General features: G+C 52.8%; 1 protein-coding gene across 15 annotated transcripts in view; it reads right to left on the reverse strand.

Moving 5' to 3' along the window:
• The window catches only part of LOC121057155, a 190,494-nt gene that overhangs the window by 77,565 nt on the left and 89,063 nt on the right, over positions 1-23,866 (reverse strand). For all 15 annotated transcript variants that reach the window (XR_005813664.1, XR_005813665.1, XR_005813667.1 and 12 more), the window contains exon 2: positions 23,106-23,255. The gene's annotated coding sequence lies outside the window, so the exon portion shown is untranslated. The remainder of the gene's footprint in view (positions 1-23,105; positions 23,256-23,866) is intronic.

The following is a 23,866-nucleotide window of genomic DNA, read 5'->3' on the forward strand; positions in this document are numbered from 1 at the left end:
ACTGCCAGCAGTGCCACCACCCCTGGGCGTTGGGGGGGCTGCAAAGAGGAGCCCCCTTCCTGCAGCCCCCGGAGGTGGCCAGCCACCTCTCAAGGCAAAAGGCCAACCCCAGGCTCTGCTTTACAATTGCTCCCCTCTCCATTTGCAAGGAAATGACAGGGGAAACTGCTCGCTCTGCAGAGGGTCCTGGCTGCCCCTCGCTGCTCAGAGCTGAGCAATTACACCACGAGAGCGAGCGGCTGCAATCACCACCACCTGTAACACTGGTTATAGAGACAGGCTTGGCGCTAATTAGCATCACGTGGGAGGTTCATGCTCAGCATTATTATGAGGGAAATTAGCTGTGATCCAGAAGAGGAATATCCACCGGGAGACCGAGGCTGGCTCCTCGGGACACCGCTCTTCCTACAGGGCAGGAGGTTCGGCCGCGTCTGAGCATCGCGGCACCGGAGGACAGTCAGCCCATTAAGCAAGGGAGAGGAACTCGCTCGGCATCACCTTATATTCTTTCAGATATATATGGCCAGATACTCTCTTTTTGTGGCTTGAAAGATTTGAATTGTGCCAGTGGCATTTACAAAGATTCCCGTGGATTTCCACGGTCTCCAGAGCAGGTCAGCACTGAGCGCTGCTCATGAGACACTGCGACCGAGTCCGTGCCACTGCTGAAGAAAGGCTGATGGGTCCTGGATTTGGCAGCTGGACACGGGGCTGGAGGTGCAGGAAGGTGGCCGAAGGTGGCCTGGGTTTTGCTCTGTCTCAGTGTCACCCCCTCTCCTTCTTTGTCACCTTTGCCCCCCAGTTACAAGAGAGCAGGTTTCCTGCCCAACCGAGGGGCCGGAGGGGAAGGCTGTCCCCATCGCCCCGTGCCACACATGGCGGCATGCTCTTGGTTGTGTGCAGGGACACACGGGCACCTTCCTCACACTGCCTCTGTGCACCTTGCGTCCCATCTCAGCTCAAGGCAAGCAATTATTGTTAACACTACAATCAAAGTCCCCTCCCACAGACATATGCTGCTTCTGCATTTCCCCAGAGCCAGAGAGGAGTTTGTTGATCCTCTCCTCTGAAGTTTTAGCCTGAACTCGTGTCAGGAACTACAACGAGAGAAGAAGGAAATAAGGAAACTGCCCCGCCACCCTAATGTTTTCCAACAGGCTCTGGGTCAGGACCTGCATGTGTTTTTGCCCACCCTGGGTGAAGTGGAGGAGGAGGGAGGAAAAAGAACTTGAATTCACTCTTGAAGGCTGCTCCACAAACACAGTTGTGGGATCTTTGTTACGGGACTTTCAAAACCTCTTCAGTACCCATAGGACAACATCTGGGCAACTCAAGTGATGCCAGGAAGATGGGACATTCCCCTCTGCCTTCCCGCAGCCATTAGCAGAGGGGCTCCAAGCTCCTCTTTGGTGCACGAGATCATTTGCTTTGTTAACGACAGCAGCAGCGAGGAGGCAAGCAGTGCTGCCATCTCACCGGGTTCAGTTTACTTGGTCTTGCCCAAGGAGGATACGTGCAGCTCAAGGAGCACTCGCGCTTAGGAAAAGCTGTGTTTCTGAAGGTCATTTCTTCACTTGTTTGCAATTTCTTCTCTGGGGAAATATCGGGGCTGTCCCTGCATCTGTAGCAATGCCAACAGGCTCCCTGATGCTGGCATCCCCCCAGGGGATGGTTGAAGGCAGTGGACCCCTCCTCACGCTACTATCTCAATCCAAATCCAACAAGAGTTCACATCATTTTTAGGGGCTAATCAGAAAGAAATTGAAATATCAATCACTGAAACAACCCCCAATATGCTCTCATGTAGAAGTAACAGTAATTAAACTATGGGCATAAAAAGCTCAAGACTCAAAAACTAAAAGCAAAAAAAGGTGTTTATTTCCCTCTTTTTATTTTTTAAACTGAAAAGCAAAAATGTTTGTAAACACTGTAATCAGGTATTTGATATCTGCAGCAGTTTTCACAACTGAAATACGCTCCCAGCATCTCTAACACACCAGAAACTGCTCTCTCTACCAACCTTATACCTCCCACAGATTTGCAGACCCATGAAGCACCTCATCAGCATGCTGGACCAAAGCAGCACAGTGGGCTAGAAATTACGACAGTGAAATCAGCTCAGCTTTTTTCCATTATCCAGGCTAAAAAAATGTCAGTAAATAATCATAATGAAAAATAAACAGGGGAAAAGAGCTAAGGATTTTTTCATAGCCATATGTATCAGAGTTATCTTGGGAAAGGCTCTCTCTCTCTCGACCCAGATGTCAGGCGGTACACCAAGAATCCTTACCAGACCCAGTCTCAGTTTTCAAGGTCTTTTTCTGAGCGAACCAGCGAAGTTATTGTCTCACAGCAGTCCTAAGGGACACCCGATCTCTGGCTAAATTTTCAACCTGGGAAGCAGCTCAGGTGAGTTGGGAGCCGAAGCTCAGAGCCATGCTCAGGCTGGTGAGGAGGAGGAGGAGGAAGAGAAGACCGGGCACAGCTTGTGTTGTCCCGATGCCATCTCCAGCAGGAGGAGCGGGACGGGGCGCTGACGCTCGCTGCGTCCCTCTTCCAGCCAGATGTAGAAACCCCAAGAGCAATCAAGCCGCACGAAAATGAGGTGGGAGAAAAGCAGCCTCCACTCGAGGGATACAAAACCTCAAGCAATTAATATGAAAGAACGCTGTGGCCCACACGATGTCTTTGCACCGCAAATGTCATCCTACAGGGACACCAGCCAGCTCCGCGATGGTCCCCCCCCTTCCCACTCCGCCACGGCAGCGAACCAGCACCAAACAACTAATGTGACACAGGAGAAGGAGAGGCAAACCCAGCAGCTGTTTTGTTAAGCAGCCCCACACTGCAAATGCAATTTGCTAACAATCATTACAACGTGCCTGCAACATTTGGCCACCAGACTTGCTCCTTATTTGTTTTTAGAGGACGAATGATTGCTCAACAGCTGTTGTGTAGGCCTGGTTAGCCTAAAAAAAAAAAAAGAAAAAAGAAAAAAAAAACCACCCTACCCTAAGCACATCTCCAGGGAGACCAAGTGTTTTTTCCACTTATTTATACAACAGTAGCACCAAGCTCAGGCCCTTGGCATACCGGCCCCACGTGGAGGGAGAGGTGCCACCCTGCCCCGCAGGAATGCGGGCTGCAGGAGGAGGAAGGTCAGGCCCCAAACCAGTGGGGCCAAAGCGAGGGACGAGGTGAGGAGCTCAAGGGCTCAGGAACGGCAGCACAGGCCCCGTAGTCCCCAGAGCTGAGTCGTGGAAGGGACCCAGCAGCAGGGAGATGCACTACAGGTTGCATCAGGGGCAGGCAAGGCTCCCTTCGCCTTCACAAGCCCTTAAAATGTCTTGTTTCTGGTACTGGGGAGGGAGATCTCATTTATGGTGATTTTTCTTATACTCAAAGCAGTTGACATGCCTTCACTAGTAAAAAATAAATGAATAAAAATCGGAGACACGCAGCTGCCTACACACATGCCTCCCAAGGGTCTTCGTGCCCCACCAAGCAAGCCCTCAGCTCCAGCCCAGGCAGCAATGCAACACTGGTTTCAGGAACCATTTCACCCACCAAATCAATGCCTTTGTGGGCAGGAAAATACCAGAAATGGCTCTCTGGGTTTATGGTTTTCCACTGTGGGAAGAGAGGATGACACAACAACGAGCATCACCACTCCTCAGCAAGAACACCACATCGCAGGAGCGTCACCCTGGTCAATAAACACCAAGTGATGGACTCGATGCCTGCAGAGTTAGTGCTGAGGGTACCAAATCGCTCTGCCCTGGACATGGGGAAGGGTCCTTTACGCTCTTGGAACGCTCCTGCAAGCGCTGCCACCGTCACGGTGGTGTCTGACCCCGTCCTTCCCCTGCTCGCCCTTTGGGACAGGGCAGGTTTGCTCACCTGGCGCCGCTCCTCTCCCAAAAACCAGCGCAGTGGCACCGACACCACGCAGCAATGCGGCCCCACACTCCCCCACTTCTGAGATCTGAAAGACAGCGCGTGCCAAGGTACCGCGCATCAGGGTTAACCCGCGCTCTGGCAAAGAAATGCTGCCTGCATCGTACAAGAAAAACTTCAAAGATCATACGAAGGAAATAACGAGCCTTTTCTCCTAAATTAAAATCCTTTTCTTCCCCTTTCCAACACAGCAGGACTTATGCTATCCCCAAATTAGATAAATTTAAAAAAAAAAAAAGCTTTCATGTCAAAAAAAATATCTATTTATGTAGGCATCTCAAGCAACCTTTAAAATGTACTTTTAATCAGCAGAGGTTTACAAAGCCTGAAGTTACGCCCAAATTTTCTTCATATAGGTGCACTGCTGCCAAATCAGCAGAGGGAACACCACTGTGATTTTTTACGGTACATCCTAGAGGAGGGAGCCTCCGTAAGGCTACACGGGCTCTCAGCGGGACATAACGCAGACCACGGCTTCAAGTGGAGAGAAAGACAGGGGTGAGGAGAAAGCAACCCCATATTGTGGCAATCTTCTCTTCCCAGTCATTAATTGTATCCTGCTGGCACAGCCTTCTCGCAGTCTGGTCCTAAAGCATGTCAGACACACTTCCCTCCTCCCAGCACTTGTTACCGAGGCTTTAACCTCTTCAGGCCTGGGTCCCGAAGAAGCCTGCTGAGGAAAGGAGCAGGGGAAGAGGTCCAGGGGAGCTGAGCTCAGAGGTCAGCCGCCAGCACGAACCTCGAGTGCTCAACTTCCTTCTTCTGCAGAAAAACGGGGAGGGGAAGGGGGCAGATGCCTTTGCCGGGATGAACATCGGTGGGAACCCACTCCTGCTTCTCAGCTTTGGGAGGATATGGTCCCGGCTGGAGGTCGTCTAAGATGAAAGAGCATTTGACATTTTCAGAGCAAAGGGTCCTATTTTTATTTTATTTTTGAGGGCCACATGCAGTCAACCGCCTTTAATGGTGCTAGAAACAGATGGGCCACCGTTTTCTTTGCTCATATGGGGTGTCGGATATAAAAATGCCATTGACAAATGAGGAACAGAAGCTTTCCCTTTCTCCTGTACTGCTTCTGCTCCCTCCTTGCTCCTGGAGCCTGGCACTGAACAAGGAAAGTGGCCAGAGCGGGCAGCAGCTGCCGAAGCCCAGGTCATCTCCAAGGGAAGAACGATGCCATGGAGGAGTCAGGAAGCTGGAAATGAAGAAAAGCTGGGTTTAATTCCCAGTGTTGAGAGTTTTGTGATGTGCAGACTCCCCGGACCAGATTTATCCCAGCTTGTGTTGCTTCAGCGCAGCTGCTCCCGGTTCCCTGAATCATCCGTGGGGAGAGGTCAGCGCAGGGAAGGGGCGTGGAGGGAGGTCCCTGTCCCAGCGGCTTCTCCATCGCGTGCTTCTCTCCCCAGAGGTCTCCAAGGAGCTGAGAAGGCAGAGATTGCCGCCTACAAGAACAGCTTTTTTTTCCAGGCTACCTGCAGCCATCACCGTTAAAAGGGACTGATGACTTCGCCCTGCTCAGCGTCGGACTGCTGAGCGAAACCAGGAAAAGAAGCAGGTCAGCGCGGTTCTTCCGGGCAGGAATCACTCTGCCAGGTCCTCAAATGAAGAAACGTTTCTCGTTTTCAACAAGAGATCAACATGAAAGAAAATAAAAGCTTTCTGCTTTTTTCATTTTGGGTGGATTATTTTTCTCCTATTAATTTTCTATTTTTGTCTCAGTAAAGGAGAAGCAGCATAAGGTAAGCCACAAGTATGGGAAACAATGGAGAAGAAAACATTTTCATAGCTGAGAAATCAGAAAACACAAATCCAAACTCTTATTTTTTCACAAAAAGTAGATGAGTTTCAGGAAAAAAAGGAGCAAGCTTTGGCTGAAAATTTCCAACCAGGGCAATTAAAACACCCTGCAAGCTTTTTCCTCGGGGGACATGCCGAGGCCAGCATCCCGCTGTGACACCTCCGAGCTGCAGCCCTGCAGGAGGGCGGCGCGAACAGCCCGGCTCCACATGGACGAGGCGTGTTATCGTGGTTGGAAGTGTGCGAGATCTCTCCTCTCCCCTCCCTCCTCTCGGAGCACGGTGATTTTGCCATCTCCGTGCAACGCGTGCAGCCAAAGCAAACACAGATTCCTGGAGCCGGCTCTCGGGCGAGCAGCTGCGCGAGGCTGGCAGCCCACCTCCTCGGGGACCCTCCTTCGCTGCCGTCATCCCCTGCTGGCCACGCGTGCGTGAGCAGAAGGCTCTCCCAGCCCTGTCCGTGTGGTCGGGAGCTGGGCTTTCGCTTGCACATAAAGCCACCAGCCAGGCCCACGTTTCCACAGCTGGAATTGCAAGCTCACCTCCCAGAGCATCAGTATTTCAGGGTAAGATGCTCGTACCAAACCATCCCCAGACTTCTGGCCGTGCCAGCTGCTGCCCCATCGTTTCCCCATGGGCACTGGAAGCTGCTTTTTTCACCCTATGCTTCCAAATGGGTGTCCCAGGCTGTTTGCCCCTGGCAGAGTGCCCAACTTGCAGCATTTGGGGCTGGGATTACTGCCGTGCTCCCAACACCAGCCAGGCTGTAGGTCTCGCTATATGCGGAACAGCCCCAGCAAAGGACACAACAGCCAAACAAGAAATAGGTTAAAAAATCCTCAGTGGCTTCTGAGGGAGCCACGCTCACAGAGACAAACCAGTCCCTTCTACTGTGCAAAACACACTGATTTTCACCCAAAAAGCAAGGTGCGTACCAGAGCACTTCCAGTTTCTAATCCTGCTCTGACAGCACCTGCAGGAAACGCTCCATCAAAATGAGCACTCCTCAGAAACAGAAAGACTCTGGTCCAAGAGCTATTTGTATTCTCCCCAGAATATTTTGACAAACACCGTTTTCATTATCTCTGACACGTCCTCCCGCAGATGGGGCACTGCGAGAGCAGACCCACCCCTGGTTTGACGAGGAATTTGAGGAACAGCAGTGTTTTGGCAGAAAGAGAAAGCCCAAAGGGATGGAGAGCCAGGATGGCACCAGGGCAGGTAACACCCAGGGCTCTTTGAGATCCTGAAAAGCAGCGCCGAGCCAGGCAGCCCGCACCAGGCTTGGCACAGGGGCATGGGAGTAGCTTGGCTCAGGTAGAAAGCAGCTCTCCTGGGACTGCACCTAGGGAGCAATTTCACGCCAGTTCCCTATTGGAAACACCCAAAACTGAAGAAATGCGATTGCATGGGACCTTCTTTAATACTCCCTGCTTCGAAATATGCCGCAGAAGGAAGTCCTTCCCTTGCTTGCTCCGCTGCGCAGATACGATACGCCATGAAGTACTCATTTTCTGCAGAACCTCCTGCACCTCGGTGCCCTTCCCCAGCACGTGGACCCCACCAGCTCCGTGGATGAGGGGCTGCCCCACCAGGACTGAGACCCCCAGCAATGCTCTGTGCGCTCTCAAACCACTGCCTGGCCTGGGCATTTTCTCCTGGGTGTTTTCTCCTCTGCCAATGGCACCGGTGTTTGTTCTCCAGGCCAGAACTTGCTCTCCTGGCCACCTGATTCAGCTGGACCCAACCCACCACCAAGGGCCCACTCAAGCAGCTCCTGCCAGGCTCAGAGATGGCAGCGTCTGGGTGGGCGAGCGGCACAACCCCGAAAAAGGCCAGCAAGCGACCAGCAGACCCGTGCTACCACCGTACAGCCGTTCAACGAGTCCACGGCCAAGCGTGCTGCGTCGCGGTGGTTTGGAGACGCGGACCCACGACCACCAGGGAGCACGGAAAGCGACCTGCCAAAATACCACACGCTGGAAAAGCTCGGCGGTTTCGGTTGCCTCGACTGACGCTTTGCCAAGGACACCCTCTTCTCCCTTCCCTCTGCGGTATTGCGCGCTGAGCTCCAGGTCTGAAAGCCAAACTGGAACGGCCTCAGCTTGCCTGCTTTGGGGTTGACTGCACAGCTCAGTTTTCCCGACCTCCTCACAGCTCTGCTGAGCAGCCTCCCTGGATTCCCGTAAAGGTTTTGGCCAGCCTGGGCTGAATTAAGGGTTTACAGCAAAGTCTGAATGTGGGTGCTGAGGCTCCGAGCTGGCCACAGCTTTATTCTCAACCAGTTCTGGTGGCTCTCAGAGTTGGAAGACCAAAAAGAAAAAGAAAAAAAGGGGGCTTGTGAAGCCAAGCAGGGAGAGATGAGTCATGGCTCTTTGGGAATGCTGGGAATGATGGGGCAGGGAGGAAGAAAAACGGGGACAGGAAAAATATACAGCTTAGTGGAAGGTCACACCTTCAGCCAAAAATTGACATATGCTGACAGAGAAATACCAAAAATCCGTAACGCATTAAATCCTTTTCAGCAACACGCTTTGGGGAATAACAACCGCTCAGGAGCTGGGGGCTGAGCGAGGTGTTAATCCTGCCTCAGCCCGGAGCCCGCGGCACTGACACCGGTGAGGCTGGGGCACTCCAGCTCCCACGCCTCGCTGGGCAGGTGCACCCAGGGGTGGGCCTCCCTGCAGGACACCCCTCGCTTTGGGACAAGAGGGGACCCAGGGGCAGTGTCTGACCCCATCCCACGGGCACACACACGCCTGGCAGGGCGTGAAAATAATGGTAGAAGGTAACAGCAGCCATGGGGCCAGAGCTGCCCTGCCAGCATCACGGGGGAGGAGGAGGGATGACAGCCAGGCACTCACCAGCACCCTCCTCTGCAAGCATACAACAAAGGGCTAAATGCTGCCAAACCTGAGCCCCTGCCTAATCGGTGCAAGGATTTTTGTCCTGCAGCCCTGCCGGGTGCCGTCCCCGCACCACGCCGGGGATGCTCCAGCAGGGTCCTGCTCCCGCACCCGTCCCTGGAGCCGCAGCGCTGCCCCTGCCCTTCCTTCCCTTCCTCCCCTCCGAAATCAGCCCCGCGGCTTCTCCCCGCGGCGGGAGGCCATGGCCCATTAGACAAGGCCTGATTGCTCCTCCTCACCTCCCCCGTGACACAATCGAGTGCGCATACAAGGCAGAACAAAACAGTGACAATTGGTGACAAATGGACTGCACAGCATCCCGTGGCCCCGTCGCCAGGGAGACCCCGGCCAAGCATGGGCGGCCGCAGGACGCGGCGATTTGGGGACGGTGGAGGGGACACAGGTGCCGGGGAGGTGGCAGGGAGCGATGTGCTAATTGCAGCCCCCAGGGGAAGGGCTACGGAGGGTGCTGAGCCCGCTGGGAGCCGAGCACCGTGCCCCAGAGCAGGCAGGGAGGACATCGGCTCGCAGGACCTCGCCAGCTCTGCCCCTCGAGGGCCGTCCCCTTTAATAAGGGTAATTTTCCAGCAGGATTTTTCCCAGGTCGGAGCGGTGGTTTGACAACAAACAGAGAGGGAAAGGGGTTTAACCATTGCTAGCGCTGGCCCAGCAAACATCACCACGCACGTTTCCAATCCAAACAACACAGCTCTGTGCAGGACATTGGATCACAAGCCCCATTTCGCCAGGGAAGGGAAGGAGCCGAGGCCAAGAGAGGGAGAATGACGCCTGCTCTCAAGCTCTTTGCTGGCAGAGCCAGAAATCTCTTCCGGGAACATCTTGGAATGACTCAATGCCTTTTACTTTCAATACAAGTGATGTAAATGCCCTGCAGCCAGCGTGGAAACACTTCACACTCACCCGGGGCTGCAGACATTCTCCAACACTCAGAGTACCAACACAACTGGACACGCTTTCTGAAACCCAGCCTCTCTCCCCCCTATGTTGCCCCGGGTTGGGCTTGTTTCATTATTTTTCCCCACGAATACCTGCAGCAGACAGCAGCAAAAGCCACGCAGCAGCAATAACCCCCTAGAAAGTGCTTTTGCTTCTTGCTCCCGCTGCCTCCAACAGAGCCGTACACCTGTAGCTCTATTCTCTAGCTGCAGTTGCTCTCAGGAGAGACGCCAGAGGGGAAGACGAGCATCCTTGCACAGGCTACGTGCTTTTTGGCTACGCTTCCCCCCCGGGCACCCCTCCCCATCCCTCTGCGCCGTGCAGGTGGGCAAGAAAGAGTTAAGGCTGCAGCTGCCAGCCCGCAGTGCGGAGTTATGCTCAAACTGTTCCCACTGCTGCATGAAGTCAGCTGTCATTAGGGAACAAAGGCGCCCCGAGCAGCTCGAGTTGTGTCACACTCGGGAGGCGCGGAGACTGCTCCCTGATTAGGATTTCTAAATCAGTCCCATCGAGGCCCGGCGAATAAAGCCGCAGAACAATGAGCGGGGCACATTCACACAAGCAGCAGCCCCCTCCGTCCCCCCCGCCCTCCCCACCCCCTTGCACACTTCTCCTCCCGCCCGGCCCCGCAACGCTTCTCCTGCACACCCCGATGAGGACCAAGGCCCCCCTGGTCCATAGGTGGTGGGCACATCACCCTCTGCTCCAGAGCCCGGCTCCCAGCCCTGCTCACCCTCCGGTCTGGGGAGCCTTTAGGTGCCCGTGGCTGAGCACCTCCTCGCCGCAGAGCTTTTGTCTTGGGAGCCACCAACACCCTGCCCCGAGGTGCCCACTCCGGGGCAACACGGCGAGGCTGGAAGGAGGCAACCCCGGTACCACCCCGATTTGGCACTGCTCCGTCCCACCAGGGGAGCAGCCAGCCCGGTGGGTGCCCAAAGCACCGTCCCCCCCGGCCTCCCCTCGGCCGCTGACCATGGTAGTGGTGCCCACCGTGGACGCTTGCTGTCCCCCACAGACACATCGTGCCCCAGCACTGCCATGAGCTTGCCGGGATGGCTGCTTGTGCAAGCAGATCAGTTTCTCCATATAAATAAGGTATTTTCCATGCTATGCAGCAGACTTGCAGCAAGACCTAACTACCTGCAAGGCCAGGTCACCGCATTCAGCCCCAGGATGTTGCGCTGCTGCCCCTCTGGGCCGGGGGTGCTGACACTTGCAAAGCCCCACACACCGCCCCAGAGTATCACCCATGCCCCCAACCCCATTCTTGTCCCACAGATTTTTTTCCTTTTCCTCTAACCAACCCTTTACACATGCAGAAACCAACTGGAGGCTGCAGACCTGGTTGCTAAACTCATCCCACCCGAGGCGGACTTTCTACACGAGCACGCAAAGTTCTCACACTGCGGGCGGGCAGGAGGTGTTGGTTTGGCTGGTGGGGTCTGCAAAACAGTTTTCTTGGAAAAAGCAGGAATGTCAGCACAAAATGACGCAGCACGACTCAAAAAACCTGAAGGGAAACCAAGACAGTTGCGAATTTGGGACATTAAATACACAGAGGCAGGAATTAAATGGTAATAAATGCTATTCTTGGCTCCAGCTCCGACTTTGGCTTTGTCGATTAAGAGCACTTTGCCTCAATTCTTCCCGTACAGAAAGAGGAGGGGACCTGTGAGTGGTTACTTCCACCAGTGCGAGTCCTCAACACCAGGGCTCCCACAGGCAACAACAACGATGACCGGGGTGTCCTCCCAGCAGGTCCAAGCTAGGATGGGAGGGACACCCAGGGGTCTGCACCAGGGTGAGGTTTGGGGCCAGGCTGCGCAGGGCACGGCAGGTGGGAAGGCAGCCGAACCCAAACCCTACAGCTGCCCCTAGGCTGTGCCATCAACACAGACCCAAATCCATCTCCCCGAGCCCACAGCTCTTCCTTGGGGAGCTCCCACCGTCTTCATGCAGCACACTTCCATCGCACAGAGCCAGACCAACGTCTCCTTCATCCCCTCTTTCGGGCTTGCCAAAACCCGTGGGGATGGGAGGAGGGGAGATGGGAAAAGGGTCGGGAATTCGCTTCGCTGCCCTGCCCCGAGGTTGGATCTTCGAGAGCAGAGAGAAAAGCCCACGGAGGACAGTGGGAGGCCGGTGGCCAGCAGGTGCAATGAACAAATATCCCGGCAGCAATCAATACGGACAGGGGGGCAGGGAAGGAATATAGATATCGGGCATCCCGCCCCCGGCCCCCAGCAGTACACGCACGCAGACACACACACACACACTAATCCGGTGGATTTGGCCGTCATATGACATGCCCAGTCAGTCCGAGGGAGGGGATTTAAGGCACGCCTCTCCTTTCACGCCAGGAAAGGATTTTCATCTCTCGAGAGCACAATGAGGGGGGAAGGAAGAAAAAAAAAAAAAATAGGAAAAAAAAAAAAAAGCCAATCAAGCGGGGATCAGCTGTGGGCTGGGCTGCTGCAGGTCTGCTTGTCCCAGAGGGGGGTGCGGGGAGACATATTGGGCCGTGTGGGAAACCCACAGGCTCAGCTTCTCACACATTGTTCTCCTCCCCGGCTCCCCCCCACCCCCAGCCAAAGCCGTTAATGCCACAAAAGATACTTTGCCCATTGTGCCGCGGACAGCTGAGAGGATAGAGTTAGCCTTACACAGCTTTCCTGCCTCCCTCTCCCGCTGGAGAGGGGAAGAGGGGACAGAGCAATCAAAATGGAGAGTTTGATGCTCACCATACAAAGGAATTAAATCCACTTAGGCCCCTTTCTCGCTAATCTAGGACTGTGGGGGGTTAAATATGGTTACATTTTCATTAGGTACTAATAGCAAAAGGGCAGCTAATGGTAGCACAGACCACCGAATTGTCATGCAGATGGCTCCCAAAAGGGCTACCCAGCGTCACCGCGCCCGGCCGCGCTGCAAAGGCATGCTCGGAGTGGGAAATTGTGTCACTCGGCATTGTTGGGGGCTGAATTCCATCAATGGGAAAGTCATGTTTCCTCGGCGGAAAGGAAACAAGTTAAAGGGCTCGGGGAGGGGCGGAGGTGGGGAGGGAGGGCGGCAGCGTGCCCGGCCCCGCACCTGGCTCTGCAGGAGCCCTGCGCGGCATGGATGCAACGGCACGGCACGATGAGTGCCGGTGGGAATGGGCCATGGGGTTTAGGTGGGCCCTGAGTGCCTTGCGCACAGTGAACGTGATGGCCATAAGCTGTTAGCTCTGTAACACCAGTCCCTGCTGCCCGGGTGCGGAAGGATGCTCTGTCCCCTTTCGGACAAGACTCTGGGTGCAGGTGGCAGCACCACTCATCAGCCACAGTGGACTTGGTCAGGGTGATGGGACCAAAATGCCATTTTCACCATCTTTTTAATCACTTCGTTTCCATCCAGCTCAGCCTGGTAGGGTCTCTTTCTTTTTTTTTTTTTTTCCCTCAGCCTGCCTGGGATCATCCCTGTGAGGGCAGCTTGCCCTTTTCATCCCCTCCTCAGCCATCCCTGGATAGCTGTTCTTCTCCCCCTTTACCACCCTCGAAGGATGGGCTGCAAAGGACCGGGCTCAGCTGAGCACTGGTGCAGGAGGAGTGCCTGGCTCCTACATGCATGCTGGGGGTGTCTCCTGAGCAAGCAGCTTCCCCAGCAAAGGGCAGGTGCTGTGGCCTGCATGATGGGCGTCATCCTTTTGGGAGCCCCATGCGACTGCCTGCACCCACAGGTGCAGTCTTCCAAACCTTCACCTTGCAGCAAGGCCAGACCATACGCCCCTTGCGGTTTCAGATGTTGTCTCTGTTAAAGAGACATCATCCCTCAAAGACAGCAGCTCCAAGTGGGTCCCAGACCACTCAGGACCACACTGACCACAGAGGAAAATCGCTCCTTTGGGTGCCTCAGCTATGCTGAGAGAGAGAAGTCAGACCTATGTTGCCCTTGTACAGAGTCCCAACTTACTTGGTGCTGGCTCACTAACATAATATGGCCAGAAAATATCTGCCTGGGATATGTTTTATAGGGTGAGAGCACTCCAGGATTTTTTCAGGGCCTTAGAAGAGAGACCCACAACCCATACAAGTCAGCAAAGCTACGTCCTTTCCCCCAAACCAACTGGCACGAAGGTAAAATCCATCACTCGGGAACATGCAGCAGCCGCAGCGAAAGCCAAGTTAAACAAGAACAAGGTCAGCATCGAGATGGCGCAGCCAATAACAGTAAAGAGGAGGAAATTGGTTATGCAGCCGAGAGTACAGCCACCTCCAGCGCAGGGCCCCGCCAGCCAGCCCAGCATCCTGAGCCCCAGAGACCTCGCTTTGCATCCCCATGTGGCAGCCCTGGGACTTCACCTGCCCTGTAAGGCACCAGCAGAAGCCACTTGCCTGATGCAACCAGCTCTGCACAGTACCTGTGCTGTCACGGGCTCGTATCGACCAAGGACAGACAAATTATCCATCTGCATAATACTCAAGTGCAAATTTCCTAACAAAGTCCGACACCACGTTTATCTCGCCTGACTGCCAACGACCAAATTTGAGCCAAATCCCCTGCAAACGTTGCTGAGTTTTGCAAGCTTCAAGTCCTTGGAGAGTCACATTTTCATGCTTCTCTCTGTAACCTTGAGAGTCGGAGCTTGAGGGTTTTTTTTATGAAAGCTGAGATTCTCAATGTTCTGGAGACAAAGCTTTCAAGGAGAAAACAGAAAGTGAGAGCAGGGGAATCCACGAACACTGCCTTTCTGGCAGATTCTCTGATGTCCAGTGGGGTTGAGCTGAAGTGAGGCTGCAACCTTCCCTTCAGCAAGAGTTCGGACAGGGCCTTCTCTTTACCATCACCTACGCACGCATGACTTGGTGGAACTGGATGTATTTGATACCTCTGACATACTGGCAAATTTAGCTGACGCTGTCCAAAGAGATTTAAAAGTTTTCGATGGAGAGACAGACGGATGGACAGCATGTCTCAGACGCCGTTTCCCCAGGAAAGCCCTCTATGGAATAGCGTATTGTGCAACAACCACGATAACATCTTGACAGCTTACACCGATATTTCTCTGGTTTTTTGGAGAGCTGTGGTGTTGCAATCCAGGCTCAGGGTTAAGAGCTGGAGTTCTGGAAAGCTCATCTCTAGGAGAAGCGTGATGGAGAGGCGTCACGTCCAACGGGCGCCCGGGGCAGGAGGGGCAGGAGCCTCTGCTGGACCCCCTCCAGCGGCTTACGCAGCTGATGAGCTGTGCTGGCCCCAAATGTTTTTTGTTTCCCAGCAAAGTTGTACTAGAAGCACAACAGCAAAATAAAATACAACAACATTCAAAGGTTAACGCGTGTTATTTTTCGCTATTGCGCCTCAGGACCTCCCTGCACTAATGTTAGCGACTGCTACGCTTTGTTCAACCTGACAGACCAAACAGAGGGAGGGGGCAGGAATCGAAAGCAGTTCCCGCTGCAGATCAGATTTAAGTGGAAGCTGCTTTCGGAAACCTGGCCACGTCCAGAAATTACAACCGGTCTCGGCAATTACGAGAAGTAAAACATTAAAAAGCATGAGACAAAGTGCATTTGCATGCTAAAAGCTCCGCCAGCGGTGCCGAGAGACCGCGTCCAACAACAAAGCAGAACGCTTCCCCCTCCAAAAAAATATATTAACCCTGGTGTCACATCACCCTCCCCATCTGCACCCCAAAGACCACGGGGTGCAGCCACAGCCCCCCTGCAGCAACCATGAGGGCTCTGGTCCTGGGACAGACACCCAAACCTCCCGGCTGAGCAAAGCTGCAAGAGTTAAGCCTTGCTCAGCCATCCCCATCGCAGCACAGCCCGGGGGGGTTGCCGGGAAGTTTCTCTGAACGGGGTGGATTTGCTGGAAAGCGGTGTTCCAGCAAATGTGTTCCAGTTCCGCAATTGTTGTCGCAGTAACAGGTCTGGGTTTGATTCAGAGGTTGCAGGTGGACAAGACACCTGAAGGCCACGAGAAGGAAACTCCTGCCATCTGCTCCGAAAGTGCAAACAGAACCTTTGGATGGTGACTGGGAGGGAGGGAGCGCGAGAGGCAGCATGCTGCTGCCTCCACGAGTAGGATTTTACCCAAAAACACTTCTTCATGCTGAGCACATGAGCTGACAGGAGGATCAGAGTAGAAGTCTTGGACAGATAAACTGCAGCCCCCCAATAGAGCTGTCCAACCCCCTAACCAGGGGTAGCTAGAGAGCAGGGTTCTCCTTGAGGATTGTCCACAGAAACCAGAAGTCCACCCCACAGAGTCACTGTGAGCCCGTCAGCACCTGCACCTGGACTTCCCCTGCCCCTCTCCTCATCCTCAGGAGCTGCCCTCCTGGTTCTGGTGCCCACCACCATCTCAGGAGGCGTTTTTGCCACACCATCATCAAACGTTCCCTCCCCAGTGCTAAATCCGGTCCCAGGCATGTCCCCACCACCATTTCCCCATTACAATCTCATTAGCTGTCCTCATCCAGCAATACCACCGGCCCTCAATACCCTAATCCTGCCCTGCTGTGCTGGTGGTGCTCCTCTCTTTTTTTTGGAAAAAAAAAATCAAGGATCTCAGGTTTCATAGCAGAAGTCAGTGTCTAGCTGAGAGTGCAAAGAGATGTTCCTTCACTCCATTAAAATCCATCACAGAGTCACGCATGTTACATTGAAGGTAGTATTTTGGTCTGAACCTGGTGCTGGCCACCATGAGGGAGAAGATGACAGACTTGTGACATTCGTGTCAGCACGGCTGATGGCACGACAATAGGCTGGTTGAGCCAATGGTTTGTCAGGTAATTTAGCGTAACGATGCAGTAAGTCACTCTCCAAGTGGTGAAGGATTCGCCATTGAGTTAAGTCAATAGTCACGCTACCGGTCCTCACCCCAGGACACCACAGTGGTGAGGAGGTGCCTCCTTGCTCACTCCTCTCCCTCCCAGGGCCCGGTCACAGGATACAACACAACATTCTCAAAAACAGGCAGCTGCTTCAAATGATGCATGCAGAAAGCTCTTAGCACAGGGATTTCTTCCTATTCCCACTTCTAGAACCTCGGTTTCAGCTGCAAAATTGTTTGATAGAGATGCAGTGGGAATGAACTGGGGAGACAACCCTCCAGGGACCAGCCTGGAAGACCGACAACAGGCCTGCAACGTCTTCTGGGGCTGGAACAAGCCGGAGCCACAAAGAAGGGGAAGCAATATGTAACAACGTACACTCACATTACATACATACAAATAGATTTCTCTCACTTAAATAAGGACATTTCTGGACTCGATGCAAAAGGAGGGCTTTCCCAGGGAAAGGCTCATTAGAAGTCCTCACCACTCCAGTACCTTTCCCCTCGTTTCAAATAATAATAATAAAAAAAAAAAAAAGCAGGGCATGTTCTTTTTGAAGGTTGTTTTCTTTCATCCCTTCTCCACCCCCTGTTGATCTCTCCGGCGTTTGTGGCTGGCCTGTTACCTCCGGCTGAGAGAGCAGGCCGCGAGCCAGGCGCGGCCCCAGCCGCGCTCCTGGAGGGCCTCCACCATGGGCCTCCTCCCACAGCCTCCGGCCTGCCTCACCCCTCGGGGACAGCGGAGCCCCTGCCAGGAAAGGGGGTCTGGGGACCCCAGCCCACCCCAATGGGGAGTAGAGGTGCTGGGACAGCTTCCCCCCAGTGAAGGTTTTGTGGGGACAGAAGTTTCTGGCCAGGGAACGAAAAGGAGGAGTACTGGGGGGGCTTCTTTTTGCCGTTTTTGTTGTTTTTCAGGCAGTTGTTGGTTGTCTGTAAGGCACAGGTTGCCCCATCACAAGCTAAGCTCTCTGACCCTCAGGGGTGAGAAGTGAGCAGTGCTGGATGCTTAACGCGGTTGTTGAAATCTGTCAACACACAGGCACCAAGTCTTCACCTGCTCGTAGGGCTGAGTTTTTGCCCAGCTGAGCTTATCTGACAGCAGATAACATCACAGGGCACCTCCCAGAGCCGGGCACCAGCAGGACAGGTTGCAGGAGGATTTACAGCAGGCAACGGGATCCATCCACCCCACAGCACCATCAGCCGCCCTTGACCCAGTCCGCCTCCAGCACCGAGGCGGCCGTGCCCCTGCTCTGGGTGACCACATCCAGCCCTGCCCCAGGGACCAGAGGCTGGTGGGGAAGTAACACCTCATCTTCACCAGGGTTCCCCACGTCAAGTCCCAGCACCAGCCCAGAGAGGGCAACCTTCATTTGCATCGCAGCAACAGCAGCCGCTCAGCCGGGCTGGGAACCTCGAAGGAAACTCTGTAAAAATGCACAGGAATTAATTCCGCCCTGCACGGGAGCAGGCAAAGCTCCTGCTCCAAACTCATTTTGTCCTTGATGCGTTTTTACTGTTCTGAACAAGGCGGGGAGCCCAGGAGCCCGGACAAGAGAACGGCAATCCCTGCCCCCAGAGCGCCTATAAACCACAGAGACAAGATGTAACACGAGGAGGAAGCAGGCTGGAGGCAGGAGGGGATACCATAAAAATAGGATGGTCTGGAGATCCTTTGTTGGGGGTGTAAATCATGGCTGATCTCCCCACAGATCTCAGCAGTACAGAGGAAGTCCTCTCCCAGCGCAGCCGAACCAAACCCACCTCCTTTGACTCGTGTTGGAGCAGCAAAGCCTGCATCCAGCCAAACTGGCATAAATGAGGGAAGAAGTGTGCCTGACCCCGGGGGAAACAAACAGATGGGGCTGGAGGCAAAGGGACTTGGCCACACCTGGCCAGTGACGAGCTCCCCAGCTCCCAAAGGACCCTTCCTCTCCTCCAGGAGGGACCTGGGACCTGCCACGAGGAACATGGGGAGCTCAAGGCAGGCTGCTACTGACCAGGAGGGGTAAAGTCCTCTGCACACCACTGAGGCTTAAATAAACCCAACTGCTCCCCAGAAAAATGAACCCCACATCCCCACCCCACATCCTTACCTCTCCCTCCCACCCCACTCACAAGTCTGCAACAGCAAAGATGGGATTTTTTTTTTTTTTCCAAAAAGGAAAGAGAAAGGTTGGGGGGAAGAGGCATCCCATTTCAAATAAACAAACAAAATTTACTGCCGGACACATCTCTAAACCCTCAGCCCGGGCCAGCAAACTGCAGCTGCGATGTAATAAGCACATAAATAAAGTTTACAGCTAAACTGGCCTGACCCAGTATTGCCCCGAGGTGCAGAAGCAGTATCTTGTCATTAGTATGCAGAACACATCGCCTTAATGTCTGCTCATTTGTTCTCAGCCCACTCGGCTCTATAAATCTCCACAAAAGGGCAAGGCAGGGCTGCGGGGGAGAGGGGGGAGCGCGGCCCGGCCAGGGGGATGGGAACAGCCCCCGGTCCCGCATCCCGGCCGGCCGAGAGCATGGGCGATGGGGGCTCTACCTGCATTTATTGCTCCTTCAAGTGTTATAGCCTGCTCGAGGAAGAGGAGCAGCAGCTGGGAAGCACAGGCACTTGCCCACTGAAGCAGAGGGAAATGAAATATCCCTGATATTTCTGTAACAGCAGAGGGCCGAGGGCTACCTGCGTGGCAGAACACCTTGCCAGGTGCTTACAGTGACCTCAGACTGAGCACAAACACAGCAGGGGCATGTAAAAAAATAATTTAGCAGTATTTTTCCTTTTTTTTTTTTTTCCATTGCTTTAAATGATCACCCACCCTTTATACCCCTTTATACAGTGTGGCCTCTCACCACCAAACCACCCCTTGCAATCCCATCCCTAACAGTACTTTTGTAGGTCTACAAAAGCACCGCCCAGACCTCTGGGCTGCACACAGGGGTTTTGGCATGGGTGACAAGGAAACGTTATGGTCTGGGGAGAACTCCTGCAATTATGGTGGCATCAGGCAGGATCAGCAGCACACCAACAGCATCCCCAGCACCCAAACACCGTTGTGATCGCCCTGCACTGCAGCCTTGCATCTCCAGGGCAGGTTGTGGTGGGATGAAAACAAGCTCTCTGATATGCTGTCCCACACAGCCCTGCTAGAAAGCAGCTTCACTGCACAGAAAACTATTTTCTGTACAGGGAAATATTACTGATCCTTCTCTGTCATCAGTCTTGTTGGGCTCTCCCCGACTTGTCTGAAGAAAGCGAAACATGATTTATTGTCTGACAAAAAAAGAGAGAGAGGAGCAGTGCAAAGCAGCCACACAGCAGATCAAGCACCTGGGGAGCAGAAAAGGAGGTACCTGGGATGGAAGGTGCCAAAGGGAAACAGCAGTTCACATCGATCAGCAGAGTCTGATGGCCCAAGAAACAGAATTTAATTAGGCTACAAAAATCAGGAAAATTGGTGCATGAGGCACAGGGTCCCCTCTGAAGCCTCTCACAGGGACAGCAATTTCCCCTCCATAGCCTACTGCAAAGGCAGCCAGGAGATGAGAAAGCTTTGGGCTTCCAGCTGGCACCTGTTAACACCCACACTGCAGCTGTGCCAGGTCTTCACCTCTTTCTGCAAAAAGCACTGGTTTCTGCTCTGAGAACACAAGTTACTCTTGATCTAAGCTTTCCAAAGGACAGCTCTACATGCTTGTACAGTACAGTGCAAAGAGGTCAGAGCTCTTCAGAGATAACACAATATAAGCGAGCATCTATGCGATTCAGCACCTTCAGCAGCTTTCAGATGTTTTCAAGCAGAAAAAAAAAAAAAAAAAAAAAGTATTACCAAAGTATGATTTTGCTTTTAGAGTTACACCAAAAAAAATCACTTCTTTGCAAGCAAAGCAACTTCCCCTCCTGGCTGGCACTTCAGCCTGGGACTGGCAGCAGGGAAGCTCAGCATGATGTTAGGAAATAAAAAAGCAGCTTAAGAGACCAGAGCCGAGGCTGGGCTGGCTCCAGCACTGACCTGCTCCAGCCCCATTGGGGCATCTCCTCACCAGGCCTGTGCAAGCAGGAGGTTACCTTGCAGACAAGCAGAAAGGTGAGGCTGCAGCCAAAAAGCAGTTGGCAAAAGGTAGGGAGGAGACTCAAAGTACACACACATCTCAAGCGTGTTACCAAATGTAAAACCAAGCACACGCTCCCTGGTATTTTTCTGCATGCTAGAAGCTAGAAAGCCTGAACTTCCGAATTTTCCTAGTACGTACCAAGAAAGCCATAAAGTTACACGCTCCCCAAGATTCCAAGTATTTAATTTTCATTACTTTTTAAATAATGCAATTTGCAGACACACCAAGTTCAGACTTTCTGGAATTCCGTCGACATTTGGACGTACACAAGATGTGGTGTTTCAGCAGCATGCAGGCACCTCAGCTCTGCAACAGCCTCCAAAATAAGAAGGAAATAATACATCACCTAGAATAGGGGATTTAAGGGCAGAGACCAAAATTAAGGGTAATGTTTGAACTGAAACTCAAGGCTATAGATGGTTTGCAAATCTAAGCCCAGATGTTGTAATTGAGTCACCTGGCTGCATTGCACGCATACAGTGCCTTTAGATTTTCTTTTTAAGGAGCTGAATCAGCAGATCCCATCAGTTCCCACAGCCTTTGCTGCAGGTTAGCAAGAGCAGCTCGAATTCAGCACAGCCTTTACCCAGTGTCATTCTGGATTGGGGTGGAGGGGTGAAGCCTGAGAACATTTCTGATGTCAGAAGCAATCAGGAGATGCGAGGAGGTTCCACACAGACGCAAAACTGGTGATGAAACGACTAGGTGTTTTGCATCTCGTTACACTGGGGGACTTCACTTTGTAACCGTGCAGCCCATTGGTGTTAAACACATTCTTGTACCTGAGCGTAAGATTGTATTTAAACATGGCAAGATCCATTAAATCTGCCCTGGTGGCGAGGCAGGTGACCTCCCTTACCTCAGGTGGGAAACCAGCACATCCGGCCTCTGATGCATCTCTCAGATATGCCAACTTGTTAGGTGATAATTGACACGCAATAAATCTGGTTTTTAACTCAGTTAATTACACCAGCATTGCGCTCATGAGTAATATGATAGCATTTAAGGTGTGGCGCATTTTCCATTACAGAGCCCTGGCTGCATGAATTCCATGAGAAAAGTTTTCTCCTGGATGCAGCTCTGCAGCAGGCAGCCCCGCTCCAGCCTGAGCTTTTAACCCCAAAGCACCCCCCAAAACTTCACGCTGCAGCCTCTTCTGCAGAGCAGCCCTCGGGGCTGCACCGACACACGCCGGCAGCACTGCTGTCGGTGACCCTGGGCTAATTTCATACCACTCCCAGCCTTCCCCGTTCTGTAACACCATGGCACTTGCATCAGTGTCAGCAATACCGGATGGATTGAAGGGTATTATGCCTAAAAAAACAAGGAAGGAAATATTGCAACCGAGCCAAAGACCTAAGAAAAACCAAGTCTGAGGAACTGAGCACTCAGGTTCCCAGCTGGAAATTGTTCTGAAAGCGTGGTTCAGTTCAGTGCAGCAGCAAAGCTAAAGTTTGTGGCAAACGAAAACACAAAGCCCCAACAGGAGGAAGAGCTCTAGGAAAGGACAAAGCGGCTTATGAGAACACCTCTGTGACACAACAGCAAGCTCAAAACACAACATCTGTAATCCAGACCTCACACAGCTCTTTGGTGTATTCTCAGCAGAGCAGAGCCCATTGAAACAAGCTTCTCTGCCGAAAAAGCTGCTTTTCCAAAATACCCTTTTGCAGGCAGGTAGTTTCAGTGGAACCTGCATCAAGGCTCGGTGCAGAAAAGCTTTTTTTCTCAACAAGCTAGTGGAAAAAAAAAATGCCCATGCCCCACAAAAGTCCTTGAGGCAGAAGTATTCAGCTAGGATAGGAGAGGACAACTGCACTGGGGCTTCAAACCCATGGTCACTCATGTCCTTAACTGCCCTGGAGCTTCTGATGGACAAGGAAGGCTTCGCATGGTTATATGGGCTCTGCACGGGGAAGGAGAGGAAAGCAAAGACCACACTCAGCTCCCTGACCCAGCCCAAGGTCCACAAGAGGGAAACGCCTGCACACCAGCTCTGTGATCCAGACACAGCCAGAATCAAGGTAGGAACTTCTTCCCCAGAGAACCCCAAAAAGCTCTGCCCCATAGGGCCTCCGACACAGCCCAGCCACACGTGGAAAGCCTCAGCTTTCAGCCCAGCCTTCAAACATTTCAGCATCCCACCTGCTGGGAGCTCTGCAGGTAGGAACACAAGGCAACCAGCAGCTTTTTTTTTTTTTTTTTCTTTCCTCTTCATCACATTTGAACCCTCCACCTCCAGGACAAGGCTGCACAGCTGCTCCCGTGCACAGATTTAGTCGGGGCTGCCTGAAGCCATACCCCTATTCTCCTACAAAGAGGGACCCGATGCATTACTACCCAGCCTCACAGCAATTTCAACCACACTGCTTTCAAGCTGACACATTTCTGTCAAAGAGACAGAAAATAGACAAAAAAATTCCCTGCAGATTCTCATCTTCCTTCTGTAGCCTCCTCAAGCCATTGTTTTGCAGTACAAGTATTTCAGCTCTCACTGTACCAGGGAACAGGATTAGACAGGTCACCGTGGAATCAGATTACAGACTTTTACCTTTTTAACTTCTCTTCTCAGCACGTAGGCTCGAGAACTGACACCCGGCGAGGGAGCAGGCAAGGGACAGGCATGGGTGGAGGTGGCCGCCAAACGTCAGTGATTCAGAGCGATTTGCCAAGTCATTGGAAGTTCTCACGATTCCAGGACCTAAAACAAAGAATTGGATGGGCTAAAATTAAAGGGTGCAGAAGCTAAGAATTTTACCCAGCCCATACAGGCAACAGAGGGAGTAGAGTATGAGAAAGCATCCTGTTAGAACTTTGTCCTAAAGGGCTTTATTTCCCATGCGGTTCAGAATTGCATTCACCCTCCTGGCTCCCCAGGAAGATGTCCCAGGCTGGTCTGGGAGACATCAAGAAGACAGGACAGGTAAAGAGCCCATTCCAAAGGGTAATCACTCCAGTAAAAGCCCACGTCAAACTTGTTATGTCTGTTTCTAACTTAGACCTATTAAAGCTCATTACAAACTTTTCTGATAGCTCAAGATAACTTACACTCACTTTCCCTATTGCAAACGGAACAGGGCTGCCTGTCCCCACACCTCCTGCCCAGGAGCATCATACAAATTAGATAACAGATGCTCGAAACATCTTTATTATTATTCAAAACATCTATTAAAACTGAACCTTGTCTCTCTAGTTAGCAGTACGTCTACTATGTATTCACTGTAGTTAGCATTACTCCTACTATACATTCACTATTAATACAAACAGTATTTGGCTTTGAGCGTAACATTTTTCCCCCCATGAAGCACAGAA

The sequence above is a fragment of the Cygnus olor genome, chromosome 18 (assembly GCF_009769625.2).
Source record: "Cygnus olor isolate bCygOlo1 chromosome 18, bCygOlo1.pri.v2, whole genome shotgun sequence".
Lineage (NCBI taxonomy): Eukaryota > Metazoa > Chordata > Aves > Anseriformes > Anatidae > Cygnus > Cygnus olor.